At 41.0% G+C, this 17,371-nt stretch overlaps 1 non-coding gene across 1 annotated transcript; it reads right to left on the bottom strand.

Moving 5' to 3' along the window:
- Positions 1-13,684: 13,684 nt before the first annotated feature.
- On the bottom strand, positions 13,685-13,746 carry LOC131276956 (U7 small nuclear RNA). Its single transcript, XR_009184171.1, has one exon. It is a non-coding gene; the product is annotated as a U7 small nuclear RNA (small nuclear RNA).
- Between the last annotated feature and the right edge of the window lie 3,625 nt (positions 13,747-17,371).

Here is a 17,371-nt window from a genome sequence, read left to right as displayed (position 1 = left end):
GCAGGTGTCCTGGTTGAGGGGTTGGAAGTGGTATAGAAACAACCCTTGGAAGGCCCTTGGAGTGAGGGTCCCTGGGTGAGGTGGTGGGAGGGGTGGCCATGAGGAGGAGTCAGGAGAGACCACACACACCGGGATCACTGACCCCATTCTGAATATGATGGGATAACTGGGGAGGGAGGAGGTGCTGGGAGCTGTGGGGAAGGCAACCGGCATCAGCTGCAGCCATCACAGAGACTCGGGGAGGCAGAGGAACTCCTCTCTTCCCTTTCAGGTCTCCCCGAAATGGGTTTTACCATGAAGGAGGAGGACTCTCGGCAGCAGCTGCAGGAGCAGGCTCTGGGCTTCTCCTTTCACAGTTCCCACCTCCTGTGGGGCCGGGATCCATGGCAGAGGAGGGCCTAGCACACAGCCCAGTCTGGTTGGTATCTGATGATGGGGTGGCAGCAGGGCTCAGCGAGGTGAAAGAGGCTGAGGGGAGAGGGTGTGCCAGCACGTCAGGTAGGGCTGGGACAATGAGGAGAGGACGGGTCTGCTGAGCAGCATTTCTTCTGAGGCAAAGGACCCACCGAGGTGGCCACTGCAGTGGATCCCAGGATGAGCCCTGGGCCTGGGGAGTCCTTCCCACATCTCCTCAGCTGTGAATTATTGTGGGACACTGCAGGGGCAGCTGGTGGAGGAGCAGGCCAGGGAAAGTACAGGAAAGTTGTGAGGTGCTGCATTCTGGGGTCCCTCAGTCTTGCCACCCGGGGAACTGTTGAATCGTCCAGTGCACTGCTTCCTTCTCCTGGGTCTAGATCCTCAGCAGCGACTCAGTACCCTAACTGGGGTGTGTGTGCATGTGCACGCATGATGGCAGCCTCAGGTGGGCCCCTCACCTGTGTGACAACAGAGAAATCTCATGTTAATGGTGCCTGGAACTATCAGATGTGGATGGGCCATCTCTTCTTTCTGCTCTGAGGTGACTGGAAGCCTGATTAATCTGGATCTTTCTCGGAGGCCGAGGAGATAGGAAGATGCCCATCCTTGCTCACATTCTCCGTGTATCTGTAGAGCGGCTGGGAGACAGACAGGGCTGGATCTCTCCTTTTCTCAGGGGCAGCAAACCTGGAATGGAGCTCTCTGAGTTCCTGACAGCATTTCCTATGTGCATGGTTCAGAGAGCTCCAGGAGCTCTGGGTGGAGCTGCTTTCTCTGCCTTTGGAAGGGAGTTTTCTCTTAAGGCCCAGGTCTGGGCAGGAGGGAGGCCAGGCCTCCCCTGACCCTCAAAGGCCTAATGCAGACTCTGCACTCCCAGAGCCATTGGAGCCCTTTTTTCATTGTCCTGAGAGGTCTTTCACCTTGTGAGGAGCACAGCTTGCCCGGGAAACTACACCTCTAGAGTTAGGAATGCCTGAGAATTCAAATTAGGGGGCCATGAAATGGAAAGTCATAGGTAGGTTCCTCCAAGAAATCCAGACACCAGTGATGACAACAACAAGAAACTCTTTCTACTTCAGGGACATCATTTGTTTGGCATTGGTTAGAATTCCATTTGGCCACTAGAATTAGCACACGTTGTCAACCATAGCTATTTATGTTCTCTTTTTTTTTTGTTTGTTTTATGAACTTTTATCTCTGAGTGCTTAGTATTGATTTAGAAATAAAGTTCTGTGCCTTAAAGTAAAAAAAAAAAAAGTCATCCTCTAGCCAATAGAAATGAATATTTTTGTTCACATAAAAACCCTTTGTGCTACTCTTTTAGCTGCTTAATCGTATCTCCTAGCTAAAGGCCAGTCTGGTTCTCCGTTTTTTTTTACTTTGTTTGGAATTGTTCACAGTGGGTGCTCTGGGGATAACTTCTCACATACTAATCAGTTAATGCTTTAACAATAGATGCCTCTTAGTTATATAGGGTATTTAAACCCTACTCTTGGTTATAATTGTCATATGCATTCCATGTACATGCAGTTTGGCCATCTACCCCCAAAATCGTCCAATTTCTGCTCACTATTCATTCGTATATTGAATTTCTGTTCCTGAGTGTGATGGCATTGGACTCAGACGTGAACTTTCTACATAAGCCTCTTCTATCACTTTTACTGAACCTGTGGTGAGCGCTGGGGTTGGTGTAGGCCCTGGAGACTTCAATCTCTGAACTGGCCATGTTCCAGCCAGGCCCTGAGCAGAGTTGCAGTTCCTACTCTCCAGTTTGTTGGACTTGCACAGGTTGTTGGACTTGTACACGTTGGCTAACAGGACGGTAAAGATGGTCAAGCACCATACCAGGGAACTGAGAGTGCCTACAACTCCAAGCAAGAGAATCGCATCCATCAACCATGTGGGATCTAAGCCCCATCTCGATAGAGTGGTGGAGTGGACATCACCAACCCAGGGTCCAACAAGAGGGAGGATTAAATATGGATTAGTGTGGACTTACTGGTATTCTACTATAGAACTATTGTGACTAGTAATAGAAGAAACTGTACCATTTATCTGGAGAAAGTGGCCACTGTAGTTGATGAGAGCAGGGAGAGGAAAGAAGTGATGTGATGTGGGGGCATTTTTGGGACTTGGAGTTATCCTAAATGATATTGCTGAGACAGATGCTGGACATTATATACCCTGCCATAACCCACTGAATGTACTGGGGAAGAGTGTAAACTTCAATGTAAACTATAATCCACGCAGTACAGCAGTGCTCCAAAATGTATTCACCAAATGCAGTGAATGTGCCCCAATGATGAAAGAGGTTGTTGATGTGGGAGGAGTTGGGGGAGTGGGTTGTGGGGTGTGTGGGAACCTCATTTTTAATGTAACATTTCTGGTCATCTGTGTATCTTTAAGAAAAACAATTTAATTTACAAAAATTAACAGTTGTGAAATACGTTATCATATATACCCAAGATACTCACCATCTCTGGTCCTGAAGTCTGAAGTTGTCCTCTTATAATTATTTCTCTTCTATCTGAAGATGTTCCTTTCACACCTTTGTAGAGCAAGTTGTCAAGTGATGAATTTAGATTTCTCTGTCCTCTCCATCTGTCTTCTTTTTTGTCTTCAATCCTGGGACAGATTTTGCTGTATGTAGTATTCTGGGTTGATTTTTTTTAATTTCAGCACTTTAAAGATCCTGTTTTACCCTCTTCTGACGTCTTACTGGACCTGAGGAAAAATGACAGACATTCAAATTGTTATTCTCCTATAATGTGTCATTTTTCTTAGGTTCCTTTCAGAATTTTTCATCTTTGAATATCAGCTGTTCTTTTCAAATGATTTTTCAGTGTGTGATTTTCTTAGCTTCTCCAATCTGTGTGTCACAAGGTTGGGTAGTGTTCAGTCTGTCTTAGCCCATATTTATTGTGAACCATTCTTCTCCCTTCAGCATTTAGCATGAATGTTAACTGTCCTACAGCTTTCTGACGTTCTATTATTTTTTAAGATTTTTTATTTCTCTCTCCCTTTCCCCTCCCCCCAGTTGTCTGCTCTCTGTGTCCATTCGCTGTGTGTTCTTCTGTGACTGCTTCTATCCTTATCAGCGGCACCAGGAATCTGTTTTGTTGTTGTTGTTGTTGTTTTCTCTTTTTTTCTTTATTTTTTTAATGTTACATTAAAAAAATATGAGGTCCCTGTATACACCCTACCCCTTGCACCCCTCTCCTCCCCCCATAACAATCTCCTCCATCATCATGAGACATTCATTGCACTTGGTGAATACATCTCTGAGCACCACTGCACCTCATGGTCAATGGTCCACACCATAGCCCACACTCTCCCACAGTCCACCCAGTGGACCATGGGAGGACATAGAATGTCTGGTAACTGTCCCCATAGCACCACCCAGGACAACTCCAAGTCCCGAAAATGCCCCCACATCACATCTCTTCCACTTGCTACCCCCAGCAGCCACCATGGCCACTTTCTCCACACCAATGCCACATTTCTTAAATCACAATAGTTCATGAATAGAATATCATTAAGACCACTCTAATCCATTCTCTATTCCTCTTTTATGTGGACCCTGGAATGGTTCTGTCCACTCCACATCTATATCTAGAGGGGGCTTAGATTCCACATGGATGCTGGATACAATTCTCCTGCTTTCAGTTGTAGGCATTTTGGCTCCCTGGTGTGGTGGTTGACCTTCTTCACCTCCATGTTAGCTGAGTGGGGTAAGTCCAATAAACCAGAGTGTAGGAGTTGCAAGTCCATTGAGGCTCAGGGCCTGGCTATCACATGGTCAGTCCAGAGATTCAGGTCCCCTGGGTATACATTGAACCCCAGTGCCAACTACAGATCCGGTAAAGTAACAGGAGAGGCTTATGGACAAAGATCATATCTGAGTCCAGCTCCATCACACAGAAACACAAACTCCAAAGTAGGGCCAACTGACATGGCACTGAACTCCATCTGCCATGACCTTAGAACCTGTGGGTCTCTGTAGCCCTCAGGAGAACCAGTATGTGGGATTATATCTACTTTATCTGTCTGTGGGACTCTTCTGAGGTATGCATAAGGGCTACCCCCATCTGATAACCTCCCGGCTCTTTTTGGAGACTCATAGCCTTATAAACTCATTTGTCCTTTCCATTTCCCCCTTTTATTCAGGTCAAAAAGCATTTTTAACTCCTGGTATTATATGTAGACTGAGATATTCTGCTGGTCTGAGTTGACCCTTTTATTCAAGGTCATTTTCTAGTTACATCATTAGCTGGTATTTGGTAGTAATCCCTCAGTGCCAGGGAGTCATGACCCACACTAGGGGGAAGGCAGTGCATTTACATGCTGAGTATGGCTTCGAGACTGGCCACATTTGAGCAACATGGAGGCTCTCAAGAGGTAATTCTTAGGCACCCTGCAGCTCTAGGCCTTGTTCTTATTTCAGGTGCACAGGCTCACAAGCATAGTTATTAGTATCAAGGGCTCATTGTTGGACCTTCCTTCTTTTTTGGTCTTTGCCATTGCACTTGGGGGATTGTTGCTGTTCCTTTAGGGACTGTGATAGAGCTCCCCTGGCTAGGAACTCAGCACTCCCTCTGTTGTTATTTTTAATTGTAACCACTATGAAAATATTTTTATGTACCCTGGATATATGCCCTGGAGAACTCCCTACCAACCATGTGTCCCCTGTCAAAAACATCCCACACCGGCATTCCTCCCCTGCCATTGTTGAACCTCTCTGTGATCCAAAACATCTTCAAAAATGAAGCCCAATATATTGCCAGGTTCCATTAATAGTAAAATGGAATATAGTGATGGGTTTAAAGGTTAGATATAGAATACATATTAATTTAGAAAAATTAAGGTAAAAATAATTTGAGGTATCAAAAAATTAAGAGATGCAATAGCTTTGGTTTTCATGTTTTGCCTTCCATCACTGCAGTGTGTTGCCCTGTATGCAAATTGGCAAGGCAACTTCTTCCATCTTTTCCTCAGTGTCTATGTCCATTCTTTTTTTTTTCTTAATTATTATTAAGCTTGTCTTCATAAAAGTTTCGTATATACAATATACAGTACTCCCAGATATCCAACATAAAAGCTTTTTCCCTTCCTCAGCAATAATCTTTTTACATATTTATATTTACTGAAACTGTTGTACAGATATTGAGACAATAGCTTTCAAACAAGGTAACATTTGGGTTTACATTGTGGTTTATATTTTAGACTATACAATTCTCTAAATTTTTAGTTATCTTATGTTTTATGTTATGATTTACATTTTAGCCTATCAGCCCCTATACATTTTTGGTGTAATTTAACATGTCTTATATCCATCCTTGTGTAATATTGTGGAACACTTCTATTGCCCACACAATTACATTGATTCCATCTATTCAATACCTCTTTCCCCCTCCCCTCAGGGCCCACAATGACAGTCAATCCTCATTGCTTCAAGGGCCATGTTCAGAGATACTTGCATCAATGTTGAGGGCTTGACATGCTCGACTGCCCTAACACATTGGGAGCCACCATTTCTCTCAAGAGATACAATTCCCTCTATTTGAGAATATCAGTCCTCCCCAGGATGCGGGTATGCCTTCATTCTTATTATATGGGTCTCTATCCAATGATATAATCAACTATGACAAAATGAGCACTCACACACTCCCTAGAAGCCTGTCCTATGTCAGATTATCCCCTTTAAGCATCTAAAACAAGTAACCTTCCTTATTATATTTTTGAAAAAGTTTTCTCAGCATTATACTCTCATCCAAATCTCTGACAATCTCCTATGTTCATATGTTCGTCCACTCTCCCCCCAATTTCTTGGGCGATATTACCAATCCTCCTATCCCTGGCACCCCTCAAGCCCGCAGAGCCCCCATTTTATCCCTTCCCTGTACAAATACTGACCTCCAGCTTATCATAGATTTCATCCATGTAGGTGTCAGCTTACATCCTTCCTCTACCCCCAATTTCCTGTAAGTCTATCATCCAATCTCTAGCTCTCTGAAGCAGCTTGGTTTACTTATTTCATATCATGAGGTCATGTAGTATTTGTCCTTCAATGCCTGGGTTGCTTCGCTCAACATAAGGTTCTCAAGATTCATCCATGTTATCACATGTGTTTGTAGTATATTCATTCTTGAAGCTGAGTAGTATTCCATTGTATGTATATACCACATTTTATTGATCCATTCATCTGTTGATGGGCATTTGGGTTGATTCCTACTTCTGGCAATAGTGAACAATGCTGCTATGAACATTGGTGTTCATATATTGGTTTGTGTCCTTGTTTTCAGTTCTACTGGGCATATACACGGCAGTGGAATTGCTGGGTCATATGGCAAATCTATAGCTAGTTTTTTGAGAAACTGTCCTCCAGAATGATTAGATCCTTCTGCATTCCCACCAGCAGTGGACGAGTGTTCCCATTTCTCCACATCATCTCCAGCATTTGCAGTCTTCTGTTTTTTTCATAGCTGCCAATCTTATCGGAGTGAGATGGTATCTCATTGTAGTTTTCATTTGAATTGCCCTAATAGCTGGAGATTTGGAGCATTTTTTCATGTGCTTTATAGCCATTTGTATTTCTTCTTTGGAGAAGTGTCTGTTTAAATCTTTGCCCATTTTTAAAATGGGTTGTTTATCTTTTTATTTTCAAGATTCAGGAGTTCTTTATATATATAGGTTATAAGTCTCCTATCAGATATATGGTTACCAAATATTTTCTCCCATTGTGTAGGTTCTCTTTTCACTTTCTTGACAAACTCCTTTCAGGTGCAGAAGGCTTTAATTTTGAGGAAGTCCCATTTATCTATTTGTTCCTTTGTTGCTCGTGCTTTGGGTGTGAAGTTCATGAAGCCATTTCCTATTACAAGGTCCTGTAGATGGTTCCCAGCATTGCTTTCCAAAGTCCTTATGGGCTTACCTCTTATTTTTATGTCTTTATGAGTTGGTAATCCTCTTTCACTCTTTTACAAATGGATATCCAGTTCTCCAGGCACCATATTTTTCTTTTTTATTTATTTATTTATTTACTTACTTAATTTCTCTCCCTTCCTCCCCCCCCCCCCCCAAGTAATTGTTCTGTCTATTTGCTGCTTCTTTGTCCGCTTCTATTGTTCTCAGTGGCACGGGAATCTGTGTTTCTTGTTGTTGAGTCATTTTGTTGTGTCAGCTCTCCGTGTGTGCGGCGCCATTCCTGAGCAGGCTGCACTTTCATGCTGGGCGGCTCTCCTTACAGGGTGCACTCCGTGTGCATGGGGCTCCCCTACATGGGAGACAACCCTCTGTGGCACGGCACTCCTTGTGCACATCAGCACTGTGCATGGGCCAGCATGGGCCAGGTCCACACGGGTCAAGGATGCCCAGGGTTTGAACTGCGGACTCCCACATGGTAGACGGATGCCCTAACCACTGGTCCAAGTCGGCCACCGAGGCACCATTTGTTGAAGATGCCATTCTTTCCCAGTTGAGAAGGTTTGGTGGCCTTATCGACTATTATATGACTATATATATGAGGATCTATATCAGAACTCTCAATTTGGTTCAATTGGTCAGTGTGTCTATCCTTGTGCCAATACCATGCTGTTTTCACTACTGTAGCTTTGTAGTATGTTTTAAAGTCAGGTAGTGTGATTCCTCCCATTTCTTTTTTTTTTTCAATATATCTTTGGCTATTTGGGGCCTCTTTCCTTTCCAAATAAATTTCATAGCTAGTTTTTATAGTTCATTAAAAATGCTGTGTTGATTTTTATTAGGAATGTATTGAATCTGTAGTTGTGTTTTGGTAGGATAGACATCATAATAATATTTAGTCTTCCTATCCATGAACAGGGAGTATTCTTCCATTTATTTAGGTCTTCTTTGATTTCCTTGAACAGTGTTGTGTAGTCTCTGTGTATAAGTTTTTTACATCATTAGTTAAATTTATTCCTAGGTACTTTATTTTTTTTATTTACTCTTGTAAATGGTATTCCTTGATTCCCTCCTGAGCTTTCTCATTATTGGTGTAGAGAAATGCCAGTGATTTTTGTGCAGTGATCTTATAACCTGCGACTTTACTAAACTCATTTATGAGTTCTAGAAGTTTTCTTGTAGATTTCTCAAGGTTTTCTATGTAGAGGATCATGTCATCTGTAAATAATGAAATTTTGACTTCTTCTTTTCCTATTTGGATGCCTTTTATATCTGGTTCTTGCCTCAGTGCTCAAGCAAGTACTTCTAAGACAATGTTAAATAGAAGAGGTGATAGTGGACATCCTTGTCTTGTTCCTGATCTTAGAAGAAAAGAATTTAGGATTTCACCATTGGAAATGATGTTGGCTATGGGTTTTTCATATATACGCTTTATCATGTTCAGAAAATTTCCTTGTATTCCGATCTTTTGCAGTGTTTTTACCAAGAAAGGGTGCTGTATTTTGTCAAATACTTTTTCTGCATCTATAGATATAATCATGGGAATTTTTCCCTTCACTCTGTTTATATAGTGTATTACATTGATTGATTTTCTTATGTCGAACCATCCTTGCATACCCAGAATGAATCCCACTTGGTCATGGTGTATAATTCGTTTAAGGTGTTGTTGAATACAGTTAGCAAGTATTTTGTTGAGGAGTTTTGCGTCTAGGTTCATTAGAGAAATTGGTCTGTAATTTTCCTTTCTTGTGGTGTCTTTGTTTGGCTTTGGTACTAGGGTACTGTTGGCATCATAGAATGAGTTAGGCAATGTTCCTTCTGTTTCGATTTTTTGGAAGAGTTTCAGCAGGATTGGTGTTAGTTCTTTCCGAAATGTTTTGTAGAATTCACCTGTGAAGCCGTCTGGCCCTGGGCTCTTCTTATTTGGTAGGTTTTTAATGACCGATTCTATCTCTTTACTTGTGATTGGTTTGTTGAGATCATCAATTTCTTCTTTCATCAATATAGGCTGCTTATATGTTTCTAGAAATTTGTCCATTTCCTCTGAATTGTCATTTTTATTGGAATGTAGTTTTTAAAAGTGTCCTCTTATGATAGTCTTTATTTCTGTAGGGTGAGTGGTGATATCTCCTTTCTCATTTCTTATTTTGAGTATTTGCATCTTCTCTTTTTCTTTGTTAGTTTAGCTCAGGGTTTGTCGATTTTTTTGATCTTCTCAAAGAACCAGTTCTTGGTTTTGTTTATCTTTTCAGGTGCTTTCTTATTTTCTATTTCATTTAGTTCTGCTCTTATCTTTGTTATTTCTTTCTTTCTTCTTCCTGTTGGGTTACTTTGTTGTTTTTTTACCTAATTCCTTCAAATGTGCAGTTATTTCTTCAATTTTAGCTCTTCTGTTTTGATGTATGAATTTATGGCTGTAAATTTCACTCTCAGTACTGCTTTTGCTGCATCCCACTAGTTTTGGTATGTTGTGTTACCATTTTCATTAGTTTCAAGGTAGTTATTAATTTCTTTGGAGATTTCCTCTTTGACCTACTCTTTTTCTAACCGTGTGCTGTTTAATTTTCATATCTTGGTGTGAAATCTGGGCCTGTGGCCCTTGTAGATTTCCAGCTTTGCTCCACTGTGATCAGAGAAATTATTTTGTATATTTTCGATCTTTCTGAATTCATTAAGCCTCTCTTTGTGGCCTAGCATATGGTCTATCTTAGAGAATGACCCATGTGCACTTGAGAAAAATGTATATCCTGCTGTATTCAGGTGTAATGATCTGTATATGTCTATTAGGTCTAGCTCCTCTAATATACTGTTCAAAGTTTTTGTTTCATTATTGATTCTCTTTTGAGATATTCTGTCCCAAAGTTGATAGTGGTTTATTAAAGCCCCCCACTATAATTGTGAGGCATCTATTCTTTTACTTAGTTTTTCCAGTGTTTGCCTCGTGTATTTGGAGGTACCCTTGTTAGGAGCATAAATATTTATGATTGTTCATTCTTCTTGAAAGATTATCCCTATCATTAATATGTAGTATCCATCTTTGTCTCTCACAACTATTTTGCATTTAAAGTCTATTTTTTCTGATACTAATATAGCTACTCCTGCCTTTTTTTTTGGTTATTGTTTGCTTGTAAGATTGTTTTCCAGCCATTCACTTTCAACCTCCTTGAAGCCCTGGGTCTTGGATGTGTTTCTTGTAGGCAGCATATAGATTGGTCATATTTCCTTATCCAGTCTTCCAGTCTTAATCTTTTGATAGGTGAGTTTAATCCATTGACATTCAGTGTTATTACTTTCAAGGAATTATTTATGTTAGCCGTATTTTCTTTGGACTTGTGTTTTTCAACTTTGCTTGGTTTTTTTTTCTTCTCTTTTTATTGTTTTTGTTGCTCTTACACTCTCTTCCAACTCTGCCTCACTTGTTTTTTTCTTTCCTTCTGCAGAACTCCTTTTAGTATTTCTTCAAGGGTAGGGTTCTTGTTGGCATAGTCTTTTAATTTCTGTTTATCTGTGACTATTTTGAACTCTCCCTCATTTTCTAATGCTAGCTTAGCTGGGTAGAGTATTCTTGGTTGGAAATTTTTTTCTTTTAGTGCCTTGACTATATCATACCACTGTCTTCTTGCCTCCATGGTTTCAGATGAGAAATCAACACTTCATCTTATGGGGCCTCCTTTTATGTGACAGCTCCCTTTCCTCTTGCTGCTTTTAGAATTTTCTCTTTGTCTTGAGCATTGGATAATTTGACAAGTATATGTCTTGGGGTAGGCCTGTTGTGATTTATAGTGTTTGGGTGCATTGTGCTTCCTGGACATGTATGTCCATCTCCCTCAGTAAATTTTGGGAGTTTTCAGCCATTATTTCCTCCAACACCTCTTCTGTCCCCTTTCCCTTATCTTCTTCTTCTGGGATGCCTATAATATGTATGTTTGTGTGTTTTGCATTGTCATTCAGGTCCCTAAGTCTCAGCTGGATTTTTTGTATCTTTTTATCAATCAGTTCTACTGTTTGATTTCAGATATACTGTCTTCCACGTCAATAATTCTCTCCTCTGCCTCTTCTAATATGCTGCTATTTGCTGAGAGTATATTTTTGATTTCTTGAACTGTGGTGTTCATCACCATCCATCTGTTATCTCTTTGTGTATGACTGAAATTTCTTCTGTATTCTCTCCAAGTGTTTTCTTCATATTGTTAATCTTTTCCTTTACATCATTAAGTTGCTCTCTAATACATGTTTTGAGAGCTTTAATTACTTCTCTGATGTTCTGCTCCTCTTCCTCGTTTTTAATTTGTTCATTGGATTTGGCCATGTTTCCCTGAGTATTGGTTTGGTTTGTAGTTTTTTTTTTTGCTATCTGGTCATCATTTTATCTTGATGGGTTTAATCAGTTCCTTAGCTTCTTTGTCAAGTGTTGGGGATTAATTAGTTGTTGTTCATGTGTGTTATGTCTTCTCTTTGTCACTTTGTTCTTCTTACTCTATTTTCTTGTTGCTGGCTAAGTTCACTTTGAGGGAAAATATTAGGGCCAGGGAGAGCAAAATGAGTAAGAAAAGAAAATGTGTAAAGTAGTATTGGTAATAAATGTTAACAGAGCAACAATGTGGAATCTGGGAGAATGGATATTAAACTCATGTAAGTTGTGTAGAGTTATAGCAGTAAGTAGAGTACCTATAATGAGACAGTCAACTGCATATTGGGTGGAATGTAGTAAATTAAATGGCCAGTAGTCACATGAGAGAGAAAATAGAGAAAATAAAGAAAATAATGTCAAGAGTGAATAAAAGAAAGAAAACAGAACAAAGGTATTAGAAATAAAAAGTCAGACAATTTGGGGGCCAAAGAAAGGGAGGTGGAATATAAGAGAAACTGTAGATAATGGAGGATAGAAAGATGTGGAGGAAAGGGGATAGTGTTGGTGGCCAAAATCAATACACAGAGAAAAGAGGAAATGGAGGATGAGGAAACACAGGAAATGTGAAGCACTGCCTCTAGCACCTATTATATAAAGAAAATACCAATACCATGCTGTTTTCACCGTATACCTTGGTAATGTGATTTAAAGTCCATAAGTGAGAGTCCTCCAACTTCACTCTCCTTTTTTAAGGTGTTTCTGATATTCATGATCCCTTACCCTTCCTAATAAATTTGATAGTCATGCTTTCCACTTATTTTTTAAATGCTGGTGTAAGTTTTTATCAGAATTGCACTCAGTCTGTATATCAATTTGAGTAGAAATGACATCTTAATCATATTTAGTCTTCTAACACATGATCATGCATGGCATGTTCTTCCAATTATTTAGGTCTTTTTAAATTTCTTTCAACAATGATTTGTAGTTTTAAGAATACAAGTAAGTGCTTTACAATGTTTGTCAATTTGATTCCTAAATATTGGTGTTTGATCTGTCATATTTTATTTTCACCACTCTTTGACACTTTTGTTTACTTTTCTGATACACTTTTCATTTCTAGACTCTCTTACAAGCCTCTCTCCTGTTTAGTCTTTTCAGGCTGTCACATACTTTTTAATATTTCTTGCAAAGCTGGTCTCCTGGTTATAAACTCTCTCAATTTCTGTTTATCTGTGAATTCTAAACTCCCCCTCAATTTTAAAAGACAATCTTGCTGGATATAAGATTCTTGGCTCAAAAATTTCCCTTGCAGCTTCTTAAATATGTCATACCAATGTTGTTGTTGTTGTTGTTGTTTTAAAAAACACCCAGTTTATTAATGGGAACTTAACTCTATTCTTATGTATGGGGAATGTGGGATGCAGATGTGGCTCATGTGATAGGGCCTCTGCCTACCATATGGGAAGACCCAGGTTCAGTCCCTGGGGTCTGTTGGTGAACAAGAAGAGAAAGTGTGCCTTCATGGCAAACCAGTGCCCGTATGGTGAGCCCATTGCCTGCATGCTGTGCCATGTGCACATGTGGGCGCCCACTTGGCAAGCCGAGTGTGCTGAGGTGGTGTGCTGAGTGCCTGCCCAGTGAGCCAGTGCCCACGTGGTGACCAAATACCCACATGGTGAGGCAGTGCCTGTGCAAGTGAGTCATATCCCAAGATCATGAAGCAATAAAAGACAAGGAGATAGTCAAGGTGAAGCACTGCAGAGACCAGGAACTGAGGTGGCACAATTGACAGGGAATCTTTCTTCACATCAGAGTTCCTCAGGATGAAATCCTGGTGAATCCTAAACAGGAAAGATGAGAAGAGAAGACAAGAAAGAGAAATAGACACAGATTATCACAAAGATAAAAAAGAAATAGAGACAGATTATCACACAGCAGTAACAGCAGGGTGGAGGAGGGGAAGAAAAAACTAGTATAAAAAAATATGGGGAATGTGAGGGCCTTCCAGCAAGAACCAGAAGACCTACTAGGCAAATTCTCAAAGAGCTGTAACACTCACCACTGTCTTCTTGCCTCCATGAAAACTCTGCACTTAATCTTATTGGGTATCTCTTATGTTATGCATTGCTTTTCTCTTGTTGCTTTCAGAATTCTGTCTTTGGCATTTGACATTTTGATTAATATGTCTTGGAGTTAGTCTGATTGGATTTATTCATATGGGACTATGTTGTGCTTCTTGGACATGGATATCCATGTCCTTCAATTGGGTTTCAAAATTTTCTACCATTATTTCTTCAACTATTCCTTCTGCCTTTTTCCCCTTCTTCTCCTTCTTGGGCCCCCTTTACACATATGTTTGCACATCTCTTGTGGCATTTAGTTCTCTGATACCTTGTTCAATTTTTTCTACTCTTTTCCATCTGTTCTTTTTTACATTTGCTTTCAGAGGCTATTTCTTCAAGCCCACCAATCCTTTCTTTATCCTCCTCAAATCTGCTGTTATATAACTCCATTGTATTTTTAATTTCATTTATTGTACCTTTCATTCCCATAAGCTCTCCTATTTTTCTATGTATGCTTTCACATTCTTCTTTGTGCTTGTCCAGTGTTATCTTAATATACTTAATCTCTTCAGCCATCTCATTGCATTTCTTAAGGAGATTTGTTGGAACACCTATGATTAGTTGTCTCTATTGGAGATTTGGACCTGAAGGATATGGGGGATGAAAGAAAGAGAAAAAGAGAGAGTGAAACAAAGAGAGAAAGAAAGAGAAAGAGCTGGGATCAGGGGGTCTGCGAGTAATGACTCCTCAGACAACTTTATTTTCTACATGTGGCATTATATATACTCAAACTGTCGAGATAACAAGCAGTGTAACTACACATTAACAAGACTCATAAATTAAAGAACTTATCTCAAAGTACAGAGATTTAGTATTCCTTTCAAACTACAAAGTACATTTGCTTGTATTTCTCTCTGCCCGGACAGCTCTGTCCTGTTGACTCGAAAGGCTTAATTGCTGCATTCCTATGTTAAAAGCATAGCCATGGAAACAGCACGTCTCCCTTTGTGAGACCACCATGCCTCAGTTTCCAACAGTCTCATGGATTGTTCTTTTTTTTCTTTTAAGGAGGTACCAGGGATTGAACCCAGGGCCTTGTACATGGGAAACAGGTACTCAACCACTGAGCTACGCCAGCCCCCCAGTTTCCAACAGTCTCAACTCCTTTATGTCATCTGGAGGCTTACCTTGTTCCTTACCTGTGCCATATCTTCCTGATTCTTGGGATGGATTGCAGTTTTTGTTGGTGTCTTGGCATTTGGCTTACTATGTGTATTTATTCTGGGCATGTTTCTCTCTTTAGTTTAGGGCTTTCTTGCCTTTTCTCCCTTGCAGGTTGTGTAGTAAGAACCAAGGGTATAGTTGGTGTTGAACGCTGTAGAGACTCAAACTGCCCTTTCTTTGCCAGGCACTGATAAATCTCCTTCCGGCTTTCTCCTTTACATGTTTGGATAGTGTCACAGCTGTGTGGAATGATCCACATTGTGCAGGCCTAGACTGTGGTCACCCAAAGAGACTGACATAGCTTAAAGTCCCTTTCTCCCTGCCTAGGCAGGGATGGAACTGCAGGTGTGAGCAACAAGCTATGGTGTGCATGTGCAAAATGACCATAGTTGCCCCGGTAGACTTCCCACTCTTCAGTCTGCCAGCTGAATGTACCTGCACTTACCCTGAGAGGCTGGTGTAGGGCCCACCAGCTTCCTCCCTGCTGGAGGTGGAGCTGATGCCTAGGCTAGGGATGCAGGTTGATCTGGGTGAAAGAAGCCAGTCCCTACGATCACTATGATTTTCAGCCAGCCCAGCTTCCCCTCATGCTGGGGGCAGAGTCAAAATGGTGTCCACTGGTCTCTTTCTGACTTGGACAGGTTCACACTTTACCTGTTCTTAGGGTTATATTTTACCCAGCCAGATTTACTAGTCATTAGGTGAAATCGGTGGCCAATCATCTCTTCCTTCTGTTTTTTGGGAAATGGAGCTTCCAAATCCAGAATAGGTCCAGAGGCATCCAGAGAAGAATGATTACAGGCCTCTGAGGCATGGCCTGTATTTTCCTGGGGAGGCTGGTGCAGGGCCCCCCAGCTTCCTCCCTGCTGGAGGTGGGGCTGGGGCTTTGCCTAGAGCTGCAATCTGATATGGATGGAAAGAAGCCTGTCCCTACCAGCACTGTGAATTTCCCCTTGTGCCAGAAGCAGAGTTAAAATAGTGGCTACCAGCCTCTCTCTGACTTGGACAGGTTCAAACTTTAGCCATTCTAAAGATTATACTTTAGACTGCCTAATTTACTAATCATTATCTGAAGCTGGTGCCAAATCTTCTCTTCCTCCCCCATTTTTGGGAAGTGGAGCTTCTGATTCCAGCTGAGGAATAGCTCCTGAGGTGTCTTGTGCTGTCTGTGGAGGATGGCCACTGCCTTCCAGGGCGTGGAATGCTCTACTTAGGAATCTTCTCTGCAGATAGGCAGTCTCCTCCTTCCCTTCTTTCAGGGATGTTGCAGGATGCTCTTCTGGTCTCCTGGATCCCCCAAACAGGTGCTTTAGATACTTTTGTGTGCTTACCAACTGTTCTGTAGCATGAGCTGACTCTGGGAGCTCCTTACTCTGCTACCATCTTGCTGGTTGTCCTTGAATTTTAGATGTTTTATATCTAGATCTAAAGTTTCCTTTTACATCTTTTTGTTGTTTATTTGTTGTAAACTATCTTTCCTTTCATTCCAAGAGTATCTGCCTTTCTCATTGTGCAGAGACTTCATAACTGCTTTGTCTGATCATTCCTTCTCTGGTTCATTTGGAACTGTATCTACTGATCATTTATTGCCCTGTGTTGGAGATTTGGACCTGAAAGTTATCGGGAATGGAAGAAACAGAAAAGGGAGAAGGAAACAAAGAGAAAGAATGAGAAAGCTGGGATCAGGAGGTCTGCGAGTAATGACTCCTCAGACAACTTTATTGTTCACAAAGGGCTCTATATATACCCCAGTCCACATGGGTAGAAGCAACATGCAGTTAACCATCAACATTACTCATAGTCTAAGGAATTAAAAAATCTTACCTCAAGGTACAAAGTTTAAGTGTTCTATTTACTACACAAATATCTGCTCATTTTTTCTTTCAGCCTCTCACAGCTTCATCCTGTTTGCCGGGAACTCTTAGTTACCACATTCCTTAGATTGCAAGTGTAGCCATGGGGACAACACGTCTCTCCTTGGGAGGCCACTGTGCCTCAGTTTCCAACATCTCCCCCTTATTTTTTGTCGAGGTGACTGTTCCTGTCTTAGCTTGCCCTCTTCTGAGAGTCTTACCCATCATTGACTACCAGCCAAGCTCTTCGACTTGGGGAAATTATTGAAGTGCTTTTGCTAGCACCAGATAATTCACATGTCCCATGGTGTTACACTTTGCAATTTTCTTTGAAAGCACTGTCCGGCACAGGCGAGAATCATGAGCAACAGAACAAATATGATTAACCTTATTCCTAAAGCTGACAGGAAATGCTGTGATTTCCACCAATTACCTGGGTTAAATTTTGTAATATGTGAAATCATATCTGAGAAAATATCCTTATCATTGGATACATGAATTTGATTTTAAGACATTTCTATTGTTTTTCTTTGTAATTCCAT

This window comes from Dasypus novemcinctus, chromosome 30 (genome assembly GCF_030445035.2).
Source record: "Dasypus novemcinctus isolate mDasNov1 chromosome 30, mDasNov1.1.hap2, whole genome shotgun sequence".
In the NCBI taxonomy this organism is placed as follows: domain Eukaryota; kingdom Metazoa; phylum Chordata; class Mammalia; order Cingulata; family Dasypodidae; genus Dasypus; species Dasypus novemcinctus.
Note: the sequence above shows the minus strand (reverse complement) of the source record. Positions and strands in the feature narration are given on the sequence as shown.